General features: G+C 37.8%; 1 protein-coding gene and 1 pseudogene across 1 annotated transcript in view; one reads left to right on the top strand and one right to left on the bottom strand.

Moving 5' to 3' along the window:
* CUNH4orf22 (chromosome unknown C4orf22 homolog) overlaps positions 1 to 9,753 on the bottom strand; it is a 933,771-nt gene that overhangs the window by 771,655 nt on the left and 152,363 nt on the right. The gene's annotated exons all lie outside the window — the stretch shown is intronic.
* On the top strand, positions 1,449 to 2,543 carry LOC105743796 (annotated as a pseudogene).

The raw sequence follows: 9,753 nt of genomic DNA, 5'->3' as shown, positions 1-9,753 counted from the left end.
ATATCAATACTTGATGAAAAATACCTGTTCCATAGTATGCCTAAGATGTTTGATATGCAGACAGATAGTGAGGTTAAGCTTAACAGCCTAATTTGTTTGATAATAACAACAAGCTTGTCTTCTGGATGGTTAACAACCTAAGTTTGCAGAACAAAATTAGAGAAAAAGAAGAGCTGCAAGGAAAGCCAACATTTTGACCCTAACATTCTAAGGTCAATTAAGACTCAGGACATATGAGTACTTGTACTGTAACGTCATGTACCTCAGTAGTGTCCCAAATTTTCTGATCAAGAAGATTATAGGGCCAAAGAGGAAAGTGATTGAAGATGTAGAGTGTGCCTAAGGAGAGTCGCATAGAGAGAAAACATTCTCTCAGGCTTTCACAGAGAGCACATTGGCCAAGCAAGGGCTGTGACTCATGCACATGACTGACACTGACAAAGATTCTACAATCTGACGTACAGAATTTCAAGATAAATCCTTAAGGGATTTCACTGACCTTATCAGACCCAAAAGCTACAACTCTTGTTGCATAGGTCCTGAGTTTACACACTTATAATATTCAAATAACGGAACTTAACAAAAAAAGCGTATACAGATGAATGTTCATTTTGTATCTGTGTATTCAAAGTGGTTAGGATAGATATATAGTTACATTCTGTTAATGAATAGAATGATATGTTCTAATGGTGTTTGTAAATAGGATCTCAAGTCCGCATCTTGTACAGCAATTAACCACTAAAAGGAATGTGTGCAGTGTGTTAGTTATTGAAACTGTTCTAGCGATTTGATTTGAAACTGTCTCATTGCTGTTTGTTTATCAGTAGAATTATGAAAAATAAATAAATAAATAGTAAAAAAACAGTTAATTAGAAAGAAATTATTGGGAATAACTTGAGTTATTTACCATTTTGCTACTCAATTAATGACAAGGTATTTCTTTTTAAATTTCTTTTAAAAATTTTTATCATTGTATGTTTGCTGTACAATATGATCATAACCATCACTATGCTCACTCTGTACTGCAACATCACCGGGAGTTGATCCATGCGCGTAGCACATTTTAATTCTTTTTGCTTCTTTTTCTAATTCTCTGCATCTTTTGGTCCCCTTTCTAGTATCAAAAGATCTATATCTGTTTCCTTTTATCCTTCTTTCATTTTTTTCTTTAAAGTATTTATTGTTTGGATTTCACATATGAGAGAAACCACCTGGTATGCAAGCATATGTGTCTGATTTCTTTCACTTAACTTCATGTGACAATACATTTCACTTTGAGTTTCAGATAATTTTCTACATTTTAGTGAGGATATATCTATTGTTTAAGATTCTTTGTGCTCAGATACAGAGACAAAGAGAAGTCTCGCTGGTCCCTACCAGACCACCCAATGAAAATACTGTTTTGGTGGTTGACAAGGTACCGGTGCCAAAGGGCCTTCATTACAGGAATGCCAAAATGTGGGGGGAAGGGATCAGTGGCAGAAGATGGGGAAGAGCCAAAGAGAGAGCCAGAAGCCAAGAAGAGTAACATGGTAGCAAAGAAAAATGAAAAAGAAGCAGCAGGAGAAGGCCCAGTCCTGTATGAAGATCCTCCACATAAAAAGAAAAACCTCTCCCAGGGGCAAATCTGCCACACTCAAGAAATGCTCTTGGAATGTAGATGAGCTGTGAGCCTAGATTAAGAAGAAGGGCTTAGACTGGTTATAGGAAGAAGCCCCAGATATTCTGTACCTCCAAGAGATCAAATGTTCTGAGAACAAACTCCCAGATGAGCTCAGGAGCTGTCTAGACTATCCCAACAGTACTGGTCAGCACCTTCTGACAAGGAAAAATTATAGCGGTGTAGGTCTGCTTTCCCCTCCAGTGCCCACTTGAAGTCTCATAAGGCACTGGTGAGGAGGAACATGACCAGGAAGGCCAGGTGATTGTGACTGAATTTGAGTCATTTGTGTTGATCACAGACTATGTACCTAATGCAGGGCAGGGTGTGGTAAGGCTGGAGTAGAGGCAGTACTGAGATGAAGCCTTTTGCAAGTTCTTTCAGGGTGTGGCATACTGAAAACCTCTTGTACTATGAGGAGGACCTCAATGTGACTCATAAAGAAATTGACCTTTGTAACCCCAAGGGAAACAAAAAGAATGCTGGCTTCACTCCACAGGAGCGCCAAGGCTTTGGGGAACTGCTGCAGGCTGTGCCACTGGCCAACAGCTTTCATCACCTGTTCCCTAATGCTGCCTATGTCAGCACCTTTTGGACTTATGTGATGAATGCTCGGTCCAAGAATGTAGATTGGTGCCTTGATTACCTTCTGTTGTCTCATTCCCTTTTACCTGCTTTGTGCAACAACAAGATCCATTCCAGGGCCCTTGGCAGTGACCACTGTCCCATCACCCTGTACTTAGCACTGTGCCACATTCTCCAAATCACTGTGAGCCTGGGAATAACTGCCCTCCCCACATACAAATATTCCTCCTTTAGTAACCTTCCAAAAGTCCACTTTTTCATCTATAAGAATATGAATCCTTTGACCCAGCACCATTAACAGTTTTTTATTTCTAAACCCAAGGTTTCTATTTTTTTTGTGGATCCTCCTTACATTAAAGTTTCTGAAAAGTTCTTTTAAACTATCTATGTATAAATAAAAGTCTATAGTTTCTGAGAAAATAAAAGAAAATATCTATAGTTTAAATGATGTTAAATACACAGTATCTAAGGAGATGTGGTCCTTTTGATCTATATAAAATTAATTTGTTGGATATTTTTTAGATATTGGAATTCTTAAAAATGATATAAAACATTCATGCTTCCTTTATTTATTATGACAAATGAATATCTTATAGCAGTGCCATTTTTTGAAATTATAGTTATTTAAAATTACTAAAGATGGTCCCCAGGTATATATAGATATTGCATTGGTCAAATTAATTATGTAAGTTCCAGATATTAACAGTGAATGAAAAGAGAACATTGGTAAGCCACTGTTAATCTTTCCTCTATACTACACTATCACTAAGCTATATTTTAATGTCTTTAACTTAGTTCAGCCTATGGAAAATTAAAAATTAATCATATGGTAAGAAAAATTGAAATATTATTTTGTTCAATTTTATTAAAATTCAGAAATTGTAAGTGAAGTTTATTATAATTAAATTATTTTTAAATCTATTTTGTGACCTCATTAAAACATGTAGTACCTTTTCCTATAACTATTAAATTATATTCACTTTGTTTAGAAATAAATTTTTTGTACCTCTACATGGAAAATTCCATCAAGAATCAGATTTAGATAATTGTATCTTAACAGGGAATAAAAGAAAACTGGAATAAAATTGAATGTTAATAAACATAAAATTTGTTTTTAAAAACATAAAATGATTGTTTTATTTATAATAACTAATAGTACTAGATCCACATGTGTAAATATCATACTGTTTCCCTAGTGTATGTAAGAAATCAAAAGAAGAAATAAAAATTGAAAGGTATAATGCAGCTAAGTGGAAAGAAGGAGTTTAAGGATTAAATAATGATTACAGCGAAAGGAGAAAAGTTAGGAAATATGGCAGGGGCAGAGCCATACATTTATATAAAGAAGATGCTTAAAGCAATGGTCCTAAGAATCTTTATTAGGTTTCTGAAAATACCACTTAATGAGTAGAATTCTCACCCTGACTAACTATATTCTGATATCAGTGAACTAAGCAGCTAGCCTGAAGATAGCAATGTGGAGCCTAAAACCATGCTTGAAATATCTGTCATTTTAGTCTTCTAAATGAGTACTAGTTCTAATGTCATATCAATTATTGCTATGCTCTCTTTAAAGTAAATATTTGTAAAAGAAAATAAAAGGTAATAAAAGACAATGAGAGACAAGAAAAAGAAAGTCTGGCTGGGGAGATCGTTCAGTAAAATAAGCACTTCCCTGGTAAAAGCAAAGACCTGAGTTCAATCACTGGTTCCAAAAACAAAAACAAACAAACAACAACAAAAAAAAAAGTCATAGAATTGTCCTTCTACAATGTTGCATATGGTTTGATTTCTAAATTTTTGTGTGAAAATGTGTAAATATTTTTTTCACAATTCAAATTCTATAGGATTCAAATCCTATAGGGATTTGAATTTTAGAATATCCATGGTTGTTGGAAAATAGCAGTTCCATGTTATGGCTAAAGTGTTCAGTATTCAGACAGATAGTGATGTTAAGCTTAACTGCCTCTGTTACAGGGTAATAATATCATTAAGCTTCTCTTCTGGATGTTTAACAACTAAAGTTTGCAGACCAAAAGTTAGAGAGATAGATGGGATAAAAAGATAGCCAATATTTTGGCCTTAGCCCTTCAAGGTCAGTGAGGATCCAAGACATAAGAGAACCTCTGCGGTGACATACTGTAACTAAGTGGTTTCCCAAATTTTCTGATGAAGGAGATTATGGGATGACTCACCTAGAGAGAAAATATTCTCAGGCTTTCACAGAGAACAAATTAGTCAAGCAATGGCCGTGTGTATTAGTTATTCTTCTCTCATTGCTGGAACAAATACCCAACAGTCAAAATGAGGGAACGAAAGGTCTATTTACCTCACAGTTACTGGAGGTTTTAAGACACTAGAGGAGAGACTGGGGCATGACTGTATCCAGGATGACCCTCTTCACATCTCTTAGAAAGCACAGGCTAGCCAGGTTAATGATTCCTGCCTCTCTGGCTCTGCCCCTCAAGCCACCCGTTGCTCCTCTAGCCATATCTGCCCCATAAGTTACATGAGGTTTTGGGGGGAACAACTAGACACAAACCATAACATTCTGCCCCTGGACTCTCAAAGTCTCATGCACATGACTTCATCCAAAAGGTTTTTTAGTCCATCTCTAAGAGTTGCCAAAGTCACAGCAGTTTCAGCATTGCTGAAAAGTCCAAGTCCCAAGTCTCCTCCAAGATCCAAGGCAAACTCTAAACTGTGAGCCCCTGTACAAATAAAAAGTTAAGTACACCCAACATTCAAAGATATAAGATAAACATTGCCAGTCCAAAAGGTATACACAGAAGGATACAAAACCATTGGGGAAAAAACAAGTTCAAAATCCAGCAGGGCAAACATTAAGTCCTATAGTTCCATGTGGAACATCCAAAGCAATCTGTGGCAAATTGTGAGATCCATGTGGCTCCCCACCTATAGCACTTCTGGTGGTTGTAGCTCCCATGGCTTCTCTCTTAGGCTGGCTTTGCTCTCTCTTTGCTGTTTTCCTTAGATGATCCATTTTCCTGGCTTTTCAAAATTTCTGGACTTTCCACTGAATTAGTTTCTCACTCACAGCTTCACATATTGCCCTCTCAGGGGCGTACTACCTGGCTTCCCAGGCTGTCTTTTTTCTGCATGCCCCTAAAACCAGTACCATGACTCCTGCCAAGGTCTCCTGCAAGCTGAAGCAGTAGCCAGGCTTTCTTCTCTCTTGGCTGTAGGGGTCAAGTGCCTGGATCACTGAGAACTCTGACCCTTATTCTGAGAAACAAATTCTCTGTGCCAGTGCTATTCTGTAATCTGGTATGGCTGCTGCTTCCATTCTGGAACCTGGTGTGGCCACCTCCTCCATTAGGGAACATAGGACTCTGCAGCTTTATCCCCAAAGCAAAGTCCCACACACTTGTGATTCTGAGACTGCAAAAGGTGAGAACCTGACACCTCCTGTGATGCTCTCAGGCCATCCTTTCCATTCTATTGTTCCTTCTTGGCAATGGAGATCCTCTCAGCCCTATCTTTGCATTCCACCACTATGGAGGAGGAATGACGTTCCTTTCTAACCAAACTCACAACATTTTATATCATTCTGATGGGCTCTTTGCACTTGATGCTCAACATAAATCTGACTAAAATCTCCCAATAGCAGCCATGCCACTGCCCCAATATTTGACGGCTTTGAGATTTCCTTTGAAAGATTAATCAGTCTACTGTGCTTCATCTCAGTCTGAGGCAAAGTCTCTGGACACAGGCAAAATTCAGACAAACATTCAGCCAAGCCAAAACACAAATAATCTGGAGGCTAGCAACCAATGTAGTCCTTCTTCCCAGTAGAAACCTCCCCAGCCTGGTCTTTACAGGTAGGTTTTCTATCAGTCTTCTGGTCTGAGCTCTGATCAGAATCTTTCCTATAGAACACCTGAAGCTGAGATTTCCTTTCTTTCAAAGGAAATCTCAAAGCAATCAAATATTGGGGCAGTGGCTTGGTTGATGTTGGGGGCTTTCAGTCAGATTTACATTGAGCATCAAGTGCAAAGAGCCCAGCAGGTTGATATAAAATGTGAGTCTGGTCAGAAAAGAACCTTCAATATAGCTGTGGAATGCAAAGATAGAGCTGAGAGGATTTCCATGGCCAGTCTTTCCTCTCTTCCCATAAGCCATTCTCACAAGCTTGTAATCCACATCATCAGGTATAGCAACAGCAATGACCTCACCTCTCTGGTACCAAATTCCATATTAATTACTCTTCTCTCATTGCTGGAACAAATACCCAACAGTCAAAATGAATGAAGGAATTAAAGAAAGGTTATTTAGCTGATAGTTACTGGAGGTTTCAAGACACTGGAGAAGAGGCCGGAGCACTACCATGTCCAGGATGATCTTCTCCACCTTTCTCAAAAAGCACAGGTTAAAGGTTCCTGCCCCTCAGGCCCTGCCCTGGTCCTCTGGCCCCACTCCTCAAGCCACCCATTTCTTCCCCAGCTGCATCTGCCCCATAACTTACATGACACTTTGGGGAGCAACTAGACACAAACCATAAAGTGATCAATGATGTATAATGTCCTAAGGAGTGTCACCTAGAGAGAAAAAATTCTCTCAGGCTTTCACAGAGAACAAATTGTTCAAGCAATGGCCATGACTTATCCAGATGGCTGACACTGACAAAAGACCCACAAGTACATGGTTCCAGGGTAAATCCTGAGAGGATTTGACTGACCTTGTCAGACAGCAAAAGTTACATTTTTAGTTATATAGGTCTCTCTTTAACTTGATCTTAACCATTCAGCAGCAAATTGTAACCACAAAGTATAAAAAGTTATGCCATATTAATATGCTGAGTTGTAAAAGGCTCAAGTCAACAATGCCTGATAATTGCCACCTGTGCTGATAACTCAATACTTTTATGGACTATTGAACTATATTGGGTTGTTTTGCTGAATTCAAGTACCTACAATCTTTAGACTGGCTTCCAGTATGAAAAGGTCCTTTAAAGACTTCTCCAAATGCAGCTTCTCTAACTGCAATGGAGCACCCATCTCTGAAAAAAAAGAAAAAAAAAAAGGAAAAGGGAAAGGGGGATATGTTGGGAGCCAGGAAGCTAGGAAATTGATCAAATATGCGTAGGTGAGATTAGGCCTCAGTGCCTAAAACAAACAAGCTACCTCACTCCTGAGAAGAACATCCTGTCTGGTTAAGGTCAGCTATTCGTTGCTAGGCAACCTAGTGTCATGTGTTACTAACTTTATAAAAGTGCAAAGTTATAAATAAAGGATCATTTTGTCATAAAAAACAATGCAATAACTAGTAGTTAATGATTAGTAATAATGATTAAAAAATAATATCAAGGTGAAAATTCAGGGAAAAATAAATGTCAAAGAAAAAAGATTTGCAGTTCGGGAGATAATTCCTTGGTCTAAGCACCTGCCTGGCAACACAAGGACCTAGTTTCAATCCTGGGTACTATGTGCCACGCTAGCACCAGAACAGGCCACCAAAACTTGGTGTGGTGGCACATGTCTGTAATCACAGAAATGGGAAGACTGAGACAGGAGGATCATTACTAGTCTGAGCTGCCTCGTGAGACTCTGTTCCCAATAAATAAAAGATGTTTTAAAAAGAAAAAAGATTTTATTTGTGTCCACCAAATGAAAAAAGTGATTGAGAAATGCTGGGAATTAAGTAATAATCAAACTGAAGTAGAATAGTGAGAAAGGTATTCTCCATGACTGTTCATATTTTGCCTTTCCAAGTGAAACTAAGAAATGCAGAAGTGCAGATATTATACTATACCTTGGTCCTATTCAAATGTTAAAAAAATAATCTAATGAAAGATTTGGTATAATTTGCAGTGTACCAGAAAAAAAGTATGGGTTTTCTTGTCTTGACTTGAATCTTGGTGAGGTACAGAAACTACTCTGCTCAATGCATTTAACTGAGTTCTGCCCATGAAGAGAGAGACCAGACAACCATCCAGAGTATGCACCTGTCCCACCATTTTGTCACTGCCAGACCATCCAGAGCACCAAGTACTCTCACTCAGAAGACTTTGGTAAGGTTCCACCTTGTACACTACTTCAATTTCATCAGGATATTTTATTTTATTTTTTGCAGTACCTGGAATTGAACTCAGGACCCTGCACTTGCCAGGCAAGTATTTATTCTACTGAGCTATCTCCCAGAGCCCTCATCAGGATATTTTAAACCTATAATTTAAAATTTAAAAATCACTTGAAAATGAAAATTAACTTAGCTATTGGACTTGAGTCCAGAGACATGTGTTTCTCAGTTATGTTCAATGTCACTAACACCTAAACACAACAAAAACTCCTTGTGTCTCAATTATTGCTGTCTGCTCCAATTTTCAGAGGCAGGGTCAAGATCTTTGTGAGGAAAGGATGAAGAACTTCACCTATTTCTAAAATTATCTTAAATGTTCAGTGTTTGGTGCTTAACATTAAATGTTATGTGTATACTATATATTGAACTTCTAAAAATGTGAAAATAAATGTCTAGTGTTCATAATTAGAAAAATACACAAAAGAATTAGACATTTTTAACTGCTACAAGTAATACTGAGTCAGTTCATTTAGGATGGCTCCTAAAGCTTTCTGACACTTTTGCCACCAGACACAACACAGCTGCTGGTATATTGCATAACATACACTAAAAGACATATTAAAAGTGTATGAGGAGGTTGTCCAGAAGAAAATCCATTTTATTTGATTGGAGAGAAATAAAGTCTACTTGAGCCTAGCCTGGGCTGATTGGCAAATTAACAGATTAGCAAAATCTTTCCTCAAAACAGAACAATGGTAGGAATGTAACTCAGTGCAAATGCCTTGAGTTCAGTACTCCATACCACAAAAATCTTTTTTTTTTTTTTTAATTAACTCTGTAAGAGTTCCACAAGGTGAGAGCAATCCAAGCAGAGACCGGCTACTAAGAGGCCACTGAATAAGCAACAGGTGAAAGAATGACTTTACAAACCTGGTTTATGGACTGCAGGACTGCTGCTTTGTAAAGTATGAGGAGTGAGTGGCAGCAAGAAGGGTGCACAGGTGTATAATGACTTGATCCCAGACAGCCTCATGGGTGAGCTAAGGCACTACATAAGCCATCCCTACAGACCAATAGTGCAACTGAATGAGGGAATGTCATGGTATGCTTTGGGTTATAAAAAAAATTACACTGACAAGAACACAAAAGGCTGAATCAGAAAGGGAAGAGGCTAGGTTAGGAATAAAGAAAACTGGACAATGATGTAGCTCAGCAGCACAAGTACTTGTGCTGTAAGTGCAAGGTGCTGAGTTCAATTCTTGGTACAAAAAACAATGTAAAAAAAAACTGTACCACACAGGACAAAAATATAACTAAAGAAGGGTTATGATTTGTCATAAGAAAGAAATACTAATAAAAAGAATCAACAAACTTTTGTGATTGTTTTCACAGAGTGAGGTTATATAAACAACAGTAATAAACTACAAAATAAGTAGGTTGCTAGATACTATTGATAAATTATTTTTTAA

The sequence above is a fragment of the Octodon degus genome, unplaced genomic scaffold, assembly GCF_000260255.1.
Source record: "Octodon degus isolate 3935 unplaced genomic scaffold, OctDeg1.0 scaffold00168, whole genome shotgun sequence".
NCBI lineage: Eukaryota > Metazoa > Chordata > Mammalia > Rodentia > Octodontidae > Octodon > Octodon degus.
Note: the sequence above shows the minus strand (reverse complement) of the source record. Positions and strands in the feature narration are given on the sequence as shown.